This window comes from Neopelma chrysocephalum, unplaced genomic scaffold (genome assembly GCF_003984885.1).
Source record: "Neopelma chrysocephalum unplaced genomic scaffold, ASM398488v2 Primary Assembly neopelma1_124, whole genome shotgun sequence".
NCBI lineage: Eukaryota > Metazoa > Chordata > Aves > Passeriformes > Pipridae > Neopelma > Neopelma chrysocephalum.
In genome coordinates this window covers 1056970-1076213 of record NW_020897786.1, presented here as the reverse complement: position 1 = coordinate 1076213, position 19244 = coordinate 1056970, and the positions used below count along the sequence as shown (strand labels likewise).

Below are 19244 nucleotides of genomic sequence, written 5' to 3'. Positions count from 1 at the left end.
TCAGAGGTTTTTATATGCAGCTCCATTTACAAGGAAATTCAGTCTGCAAAGCACAGCTTAGCCCAAATTCCCACTACAAGACTTCATCAGATCACTCTGGGCTCTGAGACCACTGTCTCCACACAGTAATAGCCATTATCCCCAGGCTTTGTGTGTGTTTATGTTACCCTTCCATTTTCCCTTCAGATATGACAAGCAATTCCTAGAAAATCTGTTATAAACTCTTCTGCTCTGGAGTTCTGCCACCTCTGATTGCATTCATCTGAGCCAAGGATGTAGTTCCAAAGTAAATCAATAAACAAGACTTAAAAGGGTCCTACAGACACAGGCTGGGGGCAGCACCACAGCCCTCCCCCCTCCCCAGTTATCTCTGCTGTGCTTCAACCTAACAAAATAAATGGGTGAAATCCAAACAGGAAAACACTTCCCAAAGCTCCCAGTGCTGCTTTACAGTATGGGAGTAGGGGCTAGGGCTGCCTTGCAGCTGCAGGGTCCCTGGAGTCACCGAATCAGTGTGACTGTTTGTCACAGTGCTGGTCTGGGCCGGTGGGAGGGTCTCTCAGGGATCATGAGCAAGGACACACTTCATTGCCAGCCTGGGGTACCCATGGGTGGGCTGCAGCCAGGGTCTCCTGGTTGCCACAGGTGGTCCCAGAGACACCCAAGGAAACATCTCCACCCCCGTGAGGGACTGGAATGGCAAATCTGGAAAGCCCAGATTCAGAAAGGGGCCACAGACCCCACTCTTACTGCAGACACTGAGGCCCCTCAGGCTTGCTATCACATCCAAGGAAGCATATGTAGATTTACTTGGGGAGTACATATTCACCCTGAACCTTCCTTTACACTGCCTGTGGCTCCTTGTACCTCCCAGCACCCCAAGAGCCATTTGGGAACAGGGAATGGTCCTTGGGAGCCTCCCAAGAAGCTGACGAGGCTGTACCTCCTCAAGCAGCTCCTCCAAGGTGAATCATAACAGACCCCATAAGCACAGCAAGGACTGCTGGCTAAACACTTCCCCAGGGAACAGCTGAGAGGTGGGTTATTCATCACCACATGCTCCCCAGGACCAATGGATCAGGTACACAGGATGAGGATAACTTCCAGAGAAACCCCTGATACAAGCCTCCTCCTCACAGCAGGAGTTACAGAGCATATTAACTCCACTGGTTGAATTACTTGGATTTGGGTGTTTTTTTTAATTTCAAAATCTCCAAAGGCTGTGTAGACACAACACTGACAGCTCAGCCAGAGAGGAGGGGTGCTGTGAGAACACCCCCTCACTCTGCCACCAAACAACTGCATCTTCAACTGAGATCTCCATCTCCTGCGTGCTGCTGTTGTACTGGTGTGTCTGCCTGGAGATGACTCAGGACACCTGTCTGCTGTTCCCAGCTCTGCTGCTTTCTCTCGCTGTGAAATAAAACAAACCATTCAGGCTGACAGTGCTCTCGTATTTTGGTTTTCTCCATGGTCTCTGTTTAGTGCGTCCGTGCACTGCTTCCAAATCCAGCACTGTGTGTGCAGAGCCTGATTAGGGGAATTCACACCACCAAAATATACACCCTATGTGCTCTTCACAAGCAGTTACACACAGCCCTGGAAGAGCCTCCCACACAACACACTGGCACAGTGAAGCTCCTACTAGAGACATGTGGGACAAGCAGTGCCCACGTCTCCTGCACAACAGGCTGGCTCAGCCCCGGAGTGCTGCGGGACCTCGCTTAAAGAAACGTTTCCCTGGGAATCAGAGAGAGATCCCACAAACTGCTGCTCTTTTTAGTGGGGCCTGTGCTCATTTGTAGAGCTATGGAGGCCATGTCTGACACCACAGAGGAGCTGTGAGCTATCCCAGCCAGCGAAGAAGGCTCCTCGGAGCTGCACTGAGGGACACAACTGCTGGAGGCCATTCCCATGACATTCCCATGTGTTCAGATTGTCCCTGTGCAGCACCAGGGAACTGAACTGCACACACTGCTGTGGTGCCTTGGTTTCTCTCTGTGCCTCCAGCATAGGCTGCCCTGCACCTCACTCAGGCAAACCTCAAATTCAAGAGGCCAAATTGTTCCCAGTGTCCATGCAAAGCAGCCCTTTGTCCCTGTACACCCTGTGGAGCAAGGGGAGCACTCCCACCCTGCCCAGGCTGGCAAAGCCCCATCATGTGGCCCCAGAGCCACACTTTCTACCAGAGCCTGTTTTCCTGCCGGGGACCATCCTGTGCTCTGGGTGCCTGCAGCACTGAGCACCTTTGAGTGTGCTCAGCCATGGGGTAATTAATGAACACAAGTGGTCACTTCCACTCTCTGCAACTTGAAGGCAACTCCGATCACGTCAGAGCTGGAGCTGCACTCGACCAGGGCACAGCCACACCTGGGGCTCCAGACCTTGGCGCGCTCGCTCTCCCCGGCTGCTCAGGGAGTCAGGTGGTGCCGTTCCTAGAAGGTGAATAAATTATTATTGCAAATTACTCTGATGAAGTGGCTTTTATTAGAAAGCCAGACACAAAGGGAGCTTGCTGATTGGCTCCCAGTGATGTCATAGCCAGCACAGCACTCAAATGCAGAGATGCGAATTTTCTCGTCTGTATTTTGTGTATAATTTTCATTTTCTCCTGGCAATAAAGACTCACCAGCAGAGTCTTTCACCCCGGGAGGGCGGCGGGGGGGTCTGTGCTGCTCAAGTGGCTGATGAAAGCAAAGTGGCCTTTGTTCCTCTGTCTTGCAGGGAACCCCAGGCTAACAGTTTGCACCCACAAAGGCACTGTGGTTTATTGTTCTATTACAAACCCACCACTCCGTTTTCTTAGGTGGGTAGCAGAGAAATTGGCATTTTTTTGGCTTGCATACACCTAAAATCATTCTGATCACAGAGATTTTGCTCTTTACAAGCTGAAGCTTAAAGTGCAGATAAAGCAACAGCCTGGGTATCATTCTGATCCCCAGCAAAAGGCGAGAACAAGGCTGTAGAAACAACCAGGCAGCAAAATCCAACTAATTATTTATTTTTCAAGTTTCACATCGCAGTTTTTCCTCCCTGTAAAGCCACTGTGAATTCTCAGTGAGGTCTGTCAGAGGGGCAGACGCAGCGCCAAGCACGCTGCGCGTTCTCATTTCTCTTCCCTAACTGAACCTCGTATTGAACTCACAAAATTTGCCAGGCAAATGTTCCAGCTTTAATCATTCCTGGATGCAACAGGCACACTGGGACAACTCAAACAGTAGAACCCTGTGTGGACAGCAGGCATGGAATTATCCCTTGCCTCGCTGAACTGGAATGAACTCCCACGTGAAGGCTGTGGTGAGCTCTGCAGCTCCCTCACGCAGTTCTGGGCTCCAGCCCTGCTGGACCTGGACATGGCAGAGTGGAAGGTTTTCCATCCCTCCCTCCCTCCCTTATGTACAATCAAGGTGTAAATTTTGCTGGGAAGGCCAAGAGTAACATTTCCAGCCCTGGGAACAGTCTCCTCCCTGTGCTGTGCAAACACTGGGCTCTCCTCCAGCAGATCCAGCACAAATCCCGAGCTGACCTCCGGCATTTGCCCATTCCCCTTTGATTATGGCTCTGAAGCCATTTGTCCTGCAAGGGCAGAAAACAAAACACATCTATCACTTGGAAGATGCCCTGGAAACCCCCAGACAGTTGCACTGATGAAACTGGACACTGAGGGCTGCTGGAGAGCTCAAACATAGCCAGATTTGCTGTTCCCAGACCTGAGGTCACGACTCCCTGCAACATCATCAGCTCCACTTTATTCCAGGTGGCTTGAAGTTGGAAATCATTCTCCCTTATCACTGAAGATTTGCTGAGCTGCCTGCCCTCCGTGGATAACAGCAGCTGCCCTCAGACTCCTGGAGGCTGGATCTGAGGCTTTTGAAGTGCTGAGGGTGAAGGTGCAAGGAACAGGCATCCGGGAAGGAGACTCCTGACTGTGAATCAGAGTTAAAAAGGAATGTGAAGGCAGCAATCCTGGGAGAGGATGCTGGCTGAGACACACAGCCTGCATCAGCAAAAAGGGAACGGGCTCCCAGGTTTAAGACCTGGAACAGATTCAAAACACCCCTTTTAGATCTGACCTGCTTTCCTGTCTGAGTGAGAGAGCGGAGAGGAGAGGGAGCCATGAATCTCAGATCCAGCCCCTGCTTTGCCAATGTGTGGCTTGGCCCTACGTCCCTCTTTGCTTTTACCACTCCATGTGAGAGTAGAGGGTTATTAAAAGCATCAGAAGAATCTCAAGTAAAACAATTTTATTGTTTTTTAAGAGCTTTGTTATACATCTCTGGAGCTCTGACTTGGACCATCACAGACCAGCATCAGGAAGCTCAGAACAGCCTTTGGATATCGAATTACTGTTCAGAACCGTATCAAATTCCAAAATTGCAACTACAGGCCAATAAAAGAAGCCTTTGCAGGACATAACACACCCACACAGATGGCACAGAGCACAAAACCATCATGCTGGGCCTAACCCAGCTTCCCTTCCTCACCCAGAGCAGCAGCCTTGCCCCAGTCTGATTCCAGCAGCATTATTCCCCTGGGAAGCAGCTGGGCCCTAGAGGAGAACACAGTCCCACCTACTCATCACTGACCTCACAAGAGCCCCTCTATTGCTTGGCTTTTAATGACTTTGGGGGCTGTCTCAGGCAGCCCCTCCCCTGCACTTGAGGACAGCATTAGAATCACGTCTGGATTATAATACCCAGTAAGCTGTTCTGGGGTGATATGAATCAAAGCCCTGAAAGTGGGATTGCGTTTAATTAATCGTGGCTGACAGATGAAGGTATTGATCGTAGATTGAGAGGTTCAGGACTGGCCTGGGGGATAATTGTTGCAGGGCACACTGTGTTAGGGTGATATTTTCTTCATTTCTGGCGATGTAGGAGGGAAGCAGGGGAAAAATAAGTGAATAATTGCAGCTAATTAGAACTTGTGTGTACATCCCAAATTAATTTGTCTGAATAATCAACTGCCACCAGCAGTCTGATCCAAAAGGAAAAGGAAACAACTGCCCAGAAAGATCTCAATTGCTCCCATAAATTCTGCAGTCCCAGGTCTGGGATAAATGTTTTACAGAGCTGAGGCCCTAAATACAGAAGGAGAACTGGACAAGATTATTGAGTGGAAACACTTGCTTTTGCTTAAGATGTACAATGGGTAAAAAGGGCTGGGTGAAGCTGAGGGATGGCAGAGTGCGGAGGGGTGGCAGACTATGCTCTTGCATCACCTTCTTCTTCCCTATCACCTTCACCTTCTTCCCATCCCTATCCATCCGCAACAGGCTGGACCGCCGGCAGCCTGCCCACCACTCCCTCGCCAGGTGGGACACGGGAGGTGCGGGATGGCGGCGGGGGATCAGCCGGGCCACTGCTGTCGCCCCGGGGTTAATAAGAGGTGTCTGTGCCGGCGGCAGGGGCAGATGGAGGCGAGGCTGCGGCAGCCCCGCGGGCTCACAGCGCCCGGCCCCGCTCGGGCCGCGGGATCCCCTAATCTCCCACGGCAGCCCTGCTGCTACAAACACTCTCATCACGAACGCAGCGGGGGCAGCTCAGCACAGACAGGGAATGATCTAGCAGGGGGTTAATAAAAGGACTGGCGCAGAACAAAAAGCCTGTCAACCGCCACAAGATGTGCTCTCCACCCCTGCCGCCCCCCAGGAAATTAAAAACTGCAGCCCGTGGCGTGCGGTGTTCCCTGCGGGACCGGACGGGGCACGGCGAGACGAAGGGTAGGGTGGGAAGGGAGAAGTTGGAAGTCAAATGTTCGTCCCAGCTGTTGTTTCTGATGCGATGTATCAAGTGCTGTTACTCTAAAGGACCAGACTACCTGGTCTTTCCAAAGCTTATGAAACCACGGCACATTTCCGTGAGCTGTTGCCAGCAGCTGCTCTTGGAGACAATCCACTCGATCCTGCCAGGCTGGAGGGGCCAGGCTGCTCTGCCTGACACCGCCGAAGTCCGTGCTAGCACGTTTCCATGGAAATGGGAAGAGAACGAATGCCTGTGACATGATACACCTTTTCTGATGTAGACCTGGACCATTTCTAACATCTCTTTCCAGTGACAGCCTTCAGGATTGAATATTTTGCGGGCACAACCAAAACAGAACAAGAAGGGGGGAAAGATATTTGATGTTATGAATCAAAACCAACCATCCTTTCTGGTGAGCAGCACTTGAACTTGAAAGCACATTAATCCCCTAAAACAACCTTCTAGGTAAAGAGACCCCCGCACTAAATATAACGTAATTCGCAGGCTCCTTATTTCTCAGAGGCGAACGGTGACGATCTGTCCCTCCCCTCTTCGGCCTGTTTGGGATGAAGTTTCCATCCCCGTCTCCCCTCGGAGGGGGATCCCTGCGCTCGGAGGTTCCCTGGCTGTCGCTGTGAGACCAGCCCGGCAGCGCTGCGGCAGCGCGGGCCCGCAGCGCCCTCTCCCGCGGCTCCGGGGCACCCCCGGCACCGGAGCATCCCGCACACGGGCACCCTCGGCACAGACACCCCCGGCACGGGCACCCCGCCGCATCCCGAGGGCGGCCCGGCCTCCGGACAGGTCGGCCCGGCATCGCCCGCAGAGAACTAACCCCGGCAGCGCCCAAAACAGCACCGACTCCCACGCACCTTGGAGGGATTTTGGCGAGCAGAGACAGTGTCTGTGCCTCCCTACCGCTTTCCAGCAGCGCTGGGCACTTCAGATAAAGGTGAGGAGGTTCACGGAGGCTTTGCTGGGGGCCTGAGTTGGGTATCTGCCAGAGGAGTGAGGAATAAAGCAATTCTCCTCCTCTTGCACGCTGGTCTCTGCTCACCACCCAAGGTGTGGCTGCACCTCGAGGTGTCCTGAGCAGCCAAAAACTCACCGGTCTGCTCTTGTACCACCACTGGGGGGATTTATAGAGCCTCTCAGCAGCTGCTCCTGTCTCCCACTGTCCCAGCACTGGGCTCCAGGCACCTTCATGCCCACACCACAGACCTGCCTGCCCTGGGACCTCAGCCCTGCACCCGTCGGCGTAGCTGGATACACTTTAGGAGGAGAAACACGAGACGTTTGCAAAGCCAAAAGCAAAACAATGATAAATTTTGTCTCTGTAGGGAGTTTGCCTGGTTTGCTTGGGATTATTATCATTTTAAAGGGCACGTTACTGCTCCCAGTGCTGGGAGCCAAGGAGCTTCATGAATACAGATGCATCGCACAGACAGAATAAATAAAGTTCATCCACAGTTGTCATTTTATATTCCAAGTGGGTGAAAATGAGGTGTCCCATCCCCAGGAGATCCAGAAAGGGCTCTGGCCCCTTCATTAGACCCAGAGAGGAGGCTGGACATTAAACACGGCCTGAGATGCCAGGCCTGGCTCAGTGATTCCACACTGCCAGGAGAGCAATGTGCTGGAAGAGTCAGCCTTCCTCCAGGGAACACCACTTCCGGGAAGCACAGGTTTCCTGGCTGCCAGAAAAACACTTGAAAACTGGAAACACTCCTGCTCTTCCTCAGTGAAAGGGACCAGCATCAGAGCCAGCTACAGCCACAGAACATTCAGCACCACATGATTGTTGCTGGAATAAAGTCAGCAAACGAAATGACAAATGAAATCAAATGGGATTTCAATTGACCAGAACATTTCACTCAGTCCAGGGCTCCCTGTGAGCCAGAAGCAGCAGCACTGTGCCATGTCCCAGCCCTGCCCTCCCCAGCATGGGCACTCGCAGCATCTGGCCAGATGTGCCCTTGGGTCCTACCCTGGCTCGTGCACCAGCACCTGCTGCTGAGAAATGGCTTTTTGCAATATTCCTTCCTGCCACATCCATCCCAGACAGCAAAATTAAACATCACATGTTGCATGTCCTCACAGATCTGCCTGGCCAAGACATCCCCTGCAACACCAGCCTTGATTCACACACCACCTGACCTCAGTCTGTTTGGCACTGATGGGATTTCCCCCAGGCTTGGGATGGTTGTTCCTTCTTTTGCTGCCGTCGTGAAAACTCCTGTGCGTGCCGTGTGGGAGGTGAGAGGTGGGTGGGTGCAAGCCAGTGCTGTGCTGACAGGAGGCTGCTTACACGAGGTTGTAACGGAGCTGAGAGTCTGCTCTGTGCTCCATGACAAGCTGGCAGCTCTGTGTTTCTCCTGCCTGTTGCTGAGCACATCCCAGATGACCATGTATATCCCTGTCCTCCAAGTGTCATTCATCCTACACCTGCAGTGAGCGTATGTACTTGTGTTTTCAGTGAACTCTGAGTGAGCATTTACCTGCTCAATGGATTCTGCAGGCTTCCAAGTGCATGATTTATCCTCAAAAAGCAGTGTAACACTGTTAGGATCTGCTGATGGTAGTTCCAGGTGGTCTTTTGTGCCAGTGATAGAAGATTTGGCTTTCCTTAGGACTTTTCTGCTTTGCCTGGGTCCTTCCACCACTGCTGGCTATGGTAACATTGACAGCATCAGCTTCAGGGCATGCAGACACCAAAAAACGAGAAAGTTCCCCTCTTGGTGCTCTAGGCTGAGGAACACATCGAGTCCAAAAGAGCCACGGGCAAGTTCCACGTGCCCCCGAGTCTATCACTGGACATACACCCTCCCCGACATCAAACATTGCACCAGGCTGCCCTGTCCCCCTCCGGCAGCCCCAAGGACTCCCCTCTATTTGCTCTGTCCCCTGCAGATGTGTTTGTGACAGTGGTGGTCCCAGTGCTTGACACGGCATTAACCTCAGGAGGGTGACAGTGACAGTGTCCTGACAGAGCTGTCCTTGCTGAACCAGCACCAGTGCACACCCCTCACTCACCCACTGATCTGGGCAGGCTCCAAAGCCACCTCTCCCTCTGCACTGCCCACAGCTCCCTCCCGAGCTCAGACCAACTGTTATTCCAGCAAAAAAGTGAATCCCAGTAACGTGAGGACAACTGCAGAGCCCCAGCTTTGCAGGGACTGGAGTTTACAGTTTGTACTTCCAGGGTGACATTGCAGATGAAAATCAGAATGCACAGAACACACAAAAGGAATCTTTAAAAAGCATTTTCTGCTTTAGGCAGCCAAAGAGATGACCAGATCTAGATTCACTAGGTCAGCCTTGTCTGAGATACACAGGTCCTTCTCCTTGCTTTGTCCTTCTGACTCCTTCCCCTTCTCAAAAACACCTTATCTGAGTCTCCTGCCACGCAGCTCCCAGGTCAGTCTTTCCAGTGGGCTGCAGGAGCTTATTTGTTAAGTGTCTTCAGGCACAAAGTGGGACTTCCCTGGTGCCCCTCAGTCTTGACAGAGTAGCAAATATTCACAGCTCTGTCTTGCACAGTTTGTTCTCAGATCCCTGCTAACTGCACCCAAAGTTTGGTTGATGCCCTCTTTCTCCGTGTTTTCCTTTACTCAGAATAAAGATCTCATTTCCCTGCTGCCTTGTGGTATTTACGATCTGCGAGGTTGCTCAGGGTCCCAGCTCTGTACCCTCGTGTCCTTTTCTCATCACACAGACACAACCTGCAGCACTGTCATTTCAGCAAAATACGCCAAAGGCATTTTGGGGGCACTGACAGTGGCATTTTAAACTGCTCCTTGGGGATTTGATCTCCTCCTTCTTAGAATACCTTCCGTCCTTGAAATACAGCTTGAACTTTTCACATGAGACCAAAACTGCTAAACATTCCTGTGCTATTTAGAGGCATCTTTGCTCTGTTGATAGCAGCGACATGCACAGGAAAGCTCCGCTGCCACTCCATTTACTGGCAACAGATGACACAGTCACCTCTCAGTTCCTATCACTGAGACCTGCTGGGGCTGCATCACATGGATGTAAATGTCTCCCTAACAGTGTTCCCTTTGGAAGGGCTAGATGAAGGCTTGAAAATACATGAAAGGTTTGGAAGGAATCTGGAGTTTACACATCCTAATGGTCTCTGAACTGGCAGCACATGCCTTTCCTGGGTCAAGTCCTGACCCCAGGAACCCAGCAGGTATCTGCCACGGGCTGTTACAGCAAAGTAGGATTTCATTTTAGGTTTATTCCCCCAGCTCTTGTTAGCAGACTAATGACTTTGTGATTATGATTTGCCTCAGCTTCTGTCTTGAAGATGTGTCTGCACCTGCCTGAGAATGTCACTGGTACTGCACCAACTGCTGCCCCTCCCTGCTTGCTGTGCTGCTGAGACACTGAATAACCTGCACGGGAAACCCTTCCCCTGGGGTGAAGGATGGCAACACTCCCCTCATTTCACAAAAAGGCCAAGGGAAACATTCCTGAAAGCTTCTGCCAGCCCAGGAAATGAACCTCAACCCCTGCTCAGAGGGATTCAGGTTTAGCTCCCGTTTCTGGCAGCTGTTGAACGGGACATGCAGCACCAACCAGCCCTGTCTGGAGCAGGGCAGAACCTTGTCCTACCTCCCTTGCCTGTTACCCAGGAGCAGCACAGGGCTCACAACTGTTACTCTCTGTCCTGCCAGGCAAGAACTGCTATTTCAGTGGGAACACTGAAGGCTGATGGAAATCTGACAGTCCATGGCTAAGCTGCACTACAGCACCAGCTGGGAAGTGGGTGGTAATGAATCTTTTGTCAAATAGTTAAACTGCCTTTTCTCCACATTAATTAATTCACAAAGAACATATCCCTTCATGGTTTCACAGCTGCAAACAGAGCCAGTCTCGCCTCCCCTGCACTATCTGTCAGTTGTACCACAAAGAGTGGAAGAGCTCGCTCCGTTGTTACTCACGTGATGAAATCGTGGGGGGAAAAGAAAATCCCTGCCCTGGCTTTCAGTTCACCTGATGTTCTGAGCTGCCCCACGTCGATTTTTCTACAGTTACACCCAAACAGCTGTTTCTGCCTCGTGTTTTGAGCTGATCCACAGGGCCATGACCGCAGGCAGGAGCCCCACCACAGACTCACAGCCCGGCACTCAGGGCATAGCCCAGTTCTATTTTCAGCCCGAATTTACCTCAGTTTGTATTAAATTCCAGGTGTCTTTTTGCTATCTCTGCCGCAGTGGCAACCCTCAGATCACATTTGGCTTCCCATGGACCAGATCCAAGGAGTGATGGACAGCTGGATGAGTGCCCAGCTGAAAGCTCAAGAGCCCAGCAGTGAGAAGCATCTCAGCACCTGTGTCTCAACAGAGACAGGAACAGGCACTGCCCTGGAAACCCAGCTGTCCATGGGCTCCTGCTCCTCATCTGGTAACACAGATATCTGGATAAGCTCAAAGCCTGGTCATCAGGTGCTTAGTGCACAGCTGTGCCCTTTCCCAGCCCAGTGTCCTGTGTAGCTGCCCAGACTTGTCTTTCTCACCTTCGGCTGCCAGTTAAAGTGCTAAATCCACAGCAGACTCCAAAGAGTTATCAGCTCCTTTCCTGTAAGGGAGCTTTGTTTGGGAAGGCTTCCTCACACACCTCCATATTTGGCATCTTAGGACTCCACTTGAAGTGAAAACCAAGCTCAGTAACACCTCTCCTCTCCAGAGCAAGGCACAAGGCACATCACAGTGTAGATTCCCACAGCCCCCAGTTTCACCTCTGGAACAATGAGATACCTGGGAAGGGGAGAGCCAGCCATCCCTCACTGTTCACCCTCTAGACACAGAGGACTTCACAGCCCTCTACAGCATTCCTGGGGAGCTCAAAGGTTCCTGTTTAGTCAACTCTTCCTTGTACAGAGGCTGGTCCAGAACAACAACTTTTGTTCTTCCTTGCTCATTTTTTATGCTGTGTATTTTTTGAGGTCAATGGGCAACCAAAACTGTCCTTGTAAGCCTGTGTGTGGCTAAAGAGAGTGTTCTGTCAGCAGCTGATTCCTCAGGAGCAAGTCATTGAAAAGTCTAAGTGTTCCCTTTGGAGATGAATGACCTCCTCCAAACAGCAGATGGAGCAGCCACTTGCTGCTGAGGTCTTCTGCACATGTGATGTTTCAGCTTGAGGCAAAGCAGGAAGGAATAAAGTGACCTGACAATCTGTCTTGGCCTCTGCTGAGAAGGGAAATGTCATTGCAGTCATTTCTGAAATCCAGAGAGCAGCAGAGGTAGAAAGGCATCAGCTTGCTTTCTTCTATACTTGGGTAAAGATGAAGGAGGAAGAGTCTTTCTCAGGATGTCCAGCACGGAGAGGCTTTCAGTGCCTTCTCTCTTCCCTTTAGCCCATGTGCCTTGTCCTGCAGAGCACAGCAGCACAGTCCATCAGCACTACGGGCACAACAGCCATTTCTACAGGAGATGTGCTGTGCTCTGGGGCAGTGAGATCAACCACCCCCTCACCCCAAAGCACCTGAGGACACTGCAGGAAAGCATTCAGTCCTGCAGCATTCATGAAGCACGAGCTCTGAGCTCACAGAATGGACACAGCGTAAATCATATGCAGACCTGCAAAAGGAAGTCCCTGGAGCCTGAGCTGGTTGGTCACCCAGCAGTTTCCCTGGGAACCCACCTGGTTTTCACTTTGATCTCTTTTGGTTAGTGACCTTTTCTTGTCGTACACATTGTCCAGCCTAGAGGCAACACATCCTCACAAGACTTACAGGTGCCACAAAACTACAAAGGAAAAAGGAATTTCACACTCACAAAGCCTCAGCAATATCTATGCAGTCACTAAAGCAAAAGCAGACCTCAAATAATACTTATAAAAGGACAGGTTGTGTTCTGGGTTTCTGTGGTTTCCTGTGTTTATAGTTTTATTTCCAGATTATAAGATACTTTCTTTGAAATCTTTTTCAAGCCCTTCCTATACAACCAGTTTCAACAGTCTCTTGCTTCTTCACCTCCTCTTTATTTTATAAAATATTTTCTGGGTGTTCTGACTGTGCATCACTTTTCTCAGCCATGTTTCTACTTCTCTGATCATTGTCTCTTTGTGAAAGAGGTTAGAGATCTCTTCTACCAATTCAAACAAATCTGGTTCCATGTGCAGCCACAATTCCAACCCTGGTTTCATTTTACACCAAACACTCCATGTCCTATGCTTCCTGTCACTCACACAGAAGGAAAATACCAGAGACGACTTTGTCACAGCAAATTCTGTGGCTCAAACCTCTGTGGACAGATCTAGAGCTGACAGCTTTGCCAGGCACCACTATTTATGAGCTGTGCCTGTTAACACACAACACAGGGATGTATGTGAGTGCTTTACAGAGTGAACTATGAAACACACAAATAGGTTTGGCAGTCTCAGAGGTGAAATTCTGAAGCAACTGCCTCTCTGAAGACCAATACACACACTCATTGCAAAATCTGATTCAGAGTTCAGTTAGCATGTTAAAATATGCTCAGCTCACAATATTGCATAAGGCAAGTCCTATCTGTCAGCAGATCAGCCACCCCTGGGAGAGCAGAACAGTCCAGACTGCCACAGCCTGGAGTTCCTGGAGCTGGAGCACAGCCTGGGCTCACCTGGCTGGCAGGTGCTGAGGAACAGGCAGGGCTCAGGAGGGTGGAGCAGGGGAGGCCCTGGGGCTGCTCTGCAGTAAGGCAGGACCTACCAGGGTGAGCAGCGTGTACCTGATGTCACCATCACCTCCTGGGGTCCCCACCCTGGGCCATCCTCCACAGCAATGGCAAAGTGGCAGCTGAGCACAAGACCAGCTCCCCACAGAGACCCTGTGCCCGAGCCCCACACTGGCTGTTCCAGACAGGCATGTGACACTCACTGAATGGGAAACACAAACTGGCTGTTTCCATACAATGCTGAGAGCACGAGTGTATTTTTGCTGGTCAAACTGTGGGGCTCTCAGCCACAGATAAAGCCTTTTCCCTCCCTCCTGCTCACAGAAATCTGACTTGAGGCTCTCCAGTCCCCTGCAAAGTACTCTCAGCAGCCCCCCCCCCAGCACTGCAAGGAGACAGACCTACAGCACAGCCAACACTTCGGCTTCTCTATTCTGGGCTCTCCAGGCCTGCCTAAATCCTTCTGCCACAGCAAGGGCTTCAACCACAGCCTGAAGGGCTGTAAATCAAAGGCTTCTCAGAGATCTAGCTTTCAGGAGTTTTCTGGAGAGGTAACAGAAATCAGGGTTGCCCTTCTGGCATGGTGGGAGGGAGGTCATGCTCAACAGAAACCAAACATTTCAAGGCACATTCACAAAGAACGACACCAGCACTGCTGTTAGTGCTGCAATGATGTGAATATAAATTATAACATCTATAATGCAGAATCCAAAGTGTGTATGAAGAGATACAATCTGCATAACACTCAGCAATGGGAATGCAAATTGGATGGATTTAGGGGACTAAAGAATAACTTGAGAGTTTTGGTTTCAGAGTTCCTTCCCAAAGATAAGGCTGAGCATCTGTCAGTCGTCTTCTCTCTTGCCAAGTTGAGAATACATGAAAACACTGAAAGCATTGCTCTGCTCATATATACCCATTCATTTTTCTGAGCAGCACAACACACCTGTAACACACCTAATCACTCACATGACTGTTGACAGGGACACACCTGACAGATAAACAGGGGTTTAGCTGCCCTGTTGTTCTGCAGCTCTCGGCTCCTGACAGTGTTGCAGTTGTAGTCTCACAGGAGCCAGAATGGAATTGCAATCACAACACCTTCAGACCAAGGTTTTCTCACTTCCCGAGGATAATTTCCTGACCTGTCTTCTCCCCACAAGGTTTTTAGTTGTTCCATCTCTATTGATCTGAACCATTTGCTCCAGAAACAAGGCGACTGCTCCGGAGCTCAGCAGTCAGTGCCACCACCTCTAATTGCTGGGGTGTTCAGCAGCACAGGTGGGGGGTCACGCCCGCTCCAGTTCCCGTGTATTTTCTGGAAGCCAGGCTGATCACCACGGGGTGTGAGCCACCAGCACTGCAAATTCCAGCAATTTGGCTCCAACTGAAAGAAACACATCAATTTGGATGTGGATGTTGCCAGCTCCAGCCCTGGTGTCTCAGCCAAGATGGAAACCATTCCAACCCTCACCGCTGAGCTCTCAAAAACTGGGAGGGGGCAAGGCCTCTGAGGAAGGAAGATTCATAACCAGGGAGAGAGGGAAAGACATTCCCTGTGCATCAACACTCACTTCTGCAAAGCAAATCTGTCCAACATGGTTCAGATTCTGCAGAACATCCACACAACTGGCATCTGACAGCTCCAGACTCTTCCCAGCTCTCATTCTGGGAACAGACCATGCTGATACCAATTATTTTAAACTGGGATTTGCATCTTTCCCGTGTGATTCCACTTCTGAAGTGCTGCACTACCGAGGAGAGGTCTGCAACTGCCAAGACATGAAAGAGTGTTTGTTATTAAGACATCACTATATAATTAGGGGCTTAGCAGGGGGCTGGGCATTCACATGCTTTTTCCTCTGTTGCTGACAGTACAAGATGGAAGTCTCCAGGTATCCCGTTAGGTGACAAGTGAAAATGAGTTCTGCGGCCAAAATCAGGCAATTTGGCACAATTTAGTAGAGAGATGGCATTTTCTGCTCAAAAGGGCCCAGAATTGGAACAGCACGAGGTGTTACAGACCGAGACTGAGCTGTGCTGGCCAAGCTGAGTGGGTGTCTCGTGGAGCAGAGCAGCAGTGGGTGCTGAAGTCCAGGATTGAGATCTGCTGGCAGAGCTCGAATGGGGAATGTTGCCCAGTTTCTGAGAACAACACAGAGTCTGTATTTTAATTAGAGTTCCTCTGCTCATCTGCATGGCTCAGCACAAACTTTCTGAATTTTCCAGGCCTTTTGCAACCATCCAAAAAGCCTATTTGCTCTTTTTCCTCCTCGTCCCCCAGTGAAGCCTCACCAGTAGTGACCACTCACCCCGGTGTGTTCTCCTGTTGGCTCCCATGAAATGTGACAGGTACACACCCATTCCATGGACAGGGACTGATGTATGATTCTGTAAAGAGTGTCCAACTGGGATTAAATGAGGCCTGTCATCAAAGGCAGGGATTTCAGGGAGCAGTCTGATAGCAGGGAAGGTGTGATGACACACAGATGAGTGAGCTGGACACACAGAACTGGAATAACTGACTCCAGGACTCCTGGGAAAGGCAGACAGAAGGGCTGATAAGATGGGAGTGCTGGACAGGACCATGCAAATCCTGCCCTGGGTGCTGCCCAGTGTTTATCAGCTCTGGCTAAAGATTCCATGCCAGGCACTATGGATACGCATGACCGGTCCCAGCAACAATAAAGGAATTCATGGTTTGGAAAAGCTCCTCCCCATCTCACATTGTGCACAGGCCTAGGGCTTAACTGGCCAAAGTAGGTCAGAGGGACGAGTTCATTTGCATACATAAATTCAACTTAACAAGGAGTAAAGACAATTGCTTCAAGCTTGTGAGTTCAAAGTAACAAAAACAGGTCTTCAGAGCTCCTTGGGAATTGGAAGCTTTGGCTTTCACCCCTCCCTGCTGTTTCCTCCCCTTGCCCACCCTCAGTCCCTTTCCCCCTGCCTAATGAGGGTCTGGCAAACCCCCGTTTCTCCAAACCAAGCCCGCAGTCACAAACTCAGTGAGGTCAAAAGCTCACACAGAGGACTGTCAGCTCCCAGTGGCTGTGAGAGCAGGTGCCATGTGTGCAACCCTCCATAGCTAATCTTCAAACAAGCAAGGAAACACAGCTTTTGTCTGCTTCCAGCAGAAAAAGTCTTTCCACCTTTCTTCTTTTTTCGCTGAAGGGAACAAGTTCCATTTCCAATAACTGAAGACTGATTAAAACCATTGTCCCCCCCACCACCCCCAGTCACAAGCAGCTCAAACCATGAAACAGCATCAAGAAAAAGATTTCCTATACAAAGGACTTCATAAAACCAGGAAAAAGAAACAAGCAGAAACTGTTGGCATTGAGTTTTAACTCTTTCCATTCTAAAAATCCCACAACTCTTCCCTTTCTCTTCCCATGCTTTTAATAAAAGTATTCCTGTGAAAACTCTTGGAATCAGGGTGTCACATCTTTGAAACGACCCGGAAGGAACCAGCTTGCTATTTCCATAATTAAACAGGTATTTAATTAATACCTTTTATTCAGCCTGAGTCAACTCCTATGAATCCAAGAGCCCTGTGTCCCTTTCCGTTACCTCTAACTAAAATTCGTTGGGCACCAGGTGGCTCAAGGGAAGGAAATAAGGAGCTTGAGTTCAGTTCTCAGTTGACAGTTTTCACCTCTAATTTGGCTGTTTGAGGCAAATCTAGATCTCCATTGGCTTAAAAATAAACGTCAACCAAGAAATGGCTGTTTAGCTCTTTAGCTGAACATGTGCTCTGAGGGAACTTGTCTTTTTCGAAACCTTTTATTTTTGCTGGCAGATTGTAAAATGAATCTTTCAATTACCTTTGCAGCCTCATTCGAGTCCACTGCAGAACTGTTCATGGAGGTTGAACTCCAGCAGTTTATGGAAACCAAATAGAGGCGGCTCCTCCTGAGCAGCTTCAATTTTGTTGATGCGGAAACCGAACCTGTTGTAAAAAAAGGCAACTTTAGTCTTCAGGGCAGCAACTGCATTAGCATCAAGTGACAAACTAATCACCCCAAAATGGAAGCATGGCTGAATTCCCCAAAGTGTTGCTGTGTCAGATTGTGTGCTGCCAAACCCTCTGCTGACACAGGACTAATAACGGGGTCCCCGAGCGGTGCCAACGCTCTGGGTCGCGGCTGCCCCCTGGGCACGTCTAATTATGATGTTCTGTGACAAGGCTATAAATACCCACAGTCCCACAGGTGAAGCCCTGATTGCAGCAGGGTTTTTGGGCAGGTATTTGCTCTGTTCTCACACTGCCTGCCTGGACTGGGGGGCTGTTTGTAACAGCAAGGGCCTCGCAGGCCTGTGCCCCGGGGAGTGCGAGTGTGGAACCAGCGAGGTTTCCTAATCACAGAGATCAAACATCAGCCAGAAAAGCACCGAAGGGGAAACGATTAAATTTGTTCAAATGAAAAAGCTACTGACAAAACCCAGAGACCACCTGAGCAAAGGAAAAGGGGGGTTACATATTAACAGAGCAGCTCTGGAGAGCTGAACATGGTCTGAGAGGAGAAGATGATCACTCTGTCGTGAGGCACTTCACCAGGAAGTTATTTGAGGATAAAGAACTGTTTGAAGAAGAACAGAGAAAGCAGAAGAGCCTCTAGGTTTTTTTCAGCATTCTGTTCTTAAAGATTATTACATTATAACACTTTAGGCTTATAACCCAGTCAGTGCCCAAGATCACTGTTCACCATCTACTACCAGGTCTCACTCTCTCCTCCCCCAGCAATTCTAGCCCCCATCATCCCCCTGTCCTGACAACTCTGCCTCCTTGGTGCTCTGAGGAGCAACTTCAGAGGAACAGAATAAATAAATAAATGAGGAAGTCCTTTATGGCAATGACCAGTAAGAAATGGAACCTGCTGGGCAGCCAAATGAGCCCGGAGGGCCAGTCATGAATTCATGATAACGGCTGCTGGCTGAACATCAATCCTTGCATCCTAAATAGTGGGAAAAAATCAACAAAAAAAAAAGCTTTCTGCTATCCCATCTCCTTTACTGTTTGCTTTGTCAGACTCTGAGGAGATGACAATCACTCACAACACAGAACTGAATAAGAAAATTATCGGCTGCCTCAGCCAACGCACTGTGGCACAGAGTTGTCAAACTCTTGCAAATTCTGTCGTAAGTCTCCGAGCGAATGTTCCTGGGATTTCTAAAGAAGGCCAGAAAAGCTCCCTTTCATTGAAAAGGGAAAACTCCCTTTTTCCTCACTACAGCACCTCTGTGCTGGATGGACCAGGCAGCAAAGGGCGCTCACAGCCCCTGCTCCCAGCACGGCCTCGGGGCTGGGGGCAGGTCTGAGGAGGGCAACTCACTCTGGAGAAGGCACGCAAAAGAAGGAAACCAGATGTTACAAAAAAGAATATAACACTAGGGTTGGTGCTCAGCTTCAGTCAGCGTTTGGTTTGCTGGACACAAGCCATTAGAGAGCCTTTGGGGACCACAGCCGCAGGCACCGCGCTGCTTGGGCAGCGTGGAAATTCAGCACAGACCCACGCGCGTGTTGGGAAACAAGGAACTGAGAAAAGGAGCACCGTGAAGACGAACCCAGGGCAGGGGAGGTGGCACCAGGTACAGAGGAAGATGCAGGTACGATGCCCAGCCACGCTTCAGCTCAGCGCTGCTGAGGGCCCTGGCACCGTGGCAGCACTCACCGCGGGCTCCTCGCCCCGGCTCCCCGCTGCCTGAGGGCCGGGGGGCCCGGTCCGGACCATCGCCGGCGGCCCCGCCCCGGCGGTGCCGTGAGGGAACCTCTGCCCCGCCATTTCCCCTCACGACGCGCCGCCCGCGCTATTCCCGTACGGGGTTACGCAGGTTG

General features: G+C 50.5%; 1 long non-coding RNA gene across 1 annotated transcript; it reads right to left on the bottom strand.

Moving 5' to 3' along the window:
• Positions 1 to 1305: 1305 nt before the first annotated feature.
• Positions 1306 to 19147, bottom strand: LOC113974726. The gene is made up of 3 exons (XR_003536629.1): positions 19081 to 19147; positions 17233 to 17357; positions 1306 to 1413 (listed from the first exon to the last, which is right to left on the bottom strand). It is a non-coding gene; the product is annotated as an uncharacterized LOC113974726 (long non-coding RNA).
• Positions 19148 to 19244: the final 97 nt, after the last annotated feature.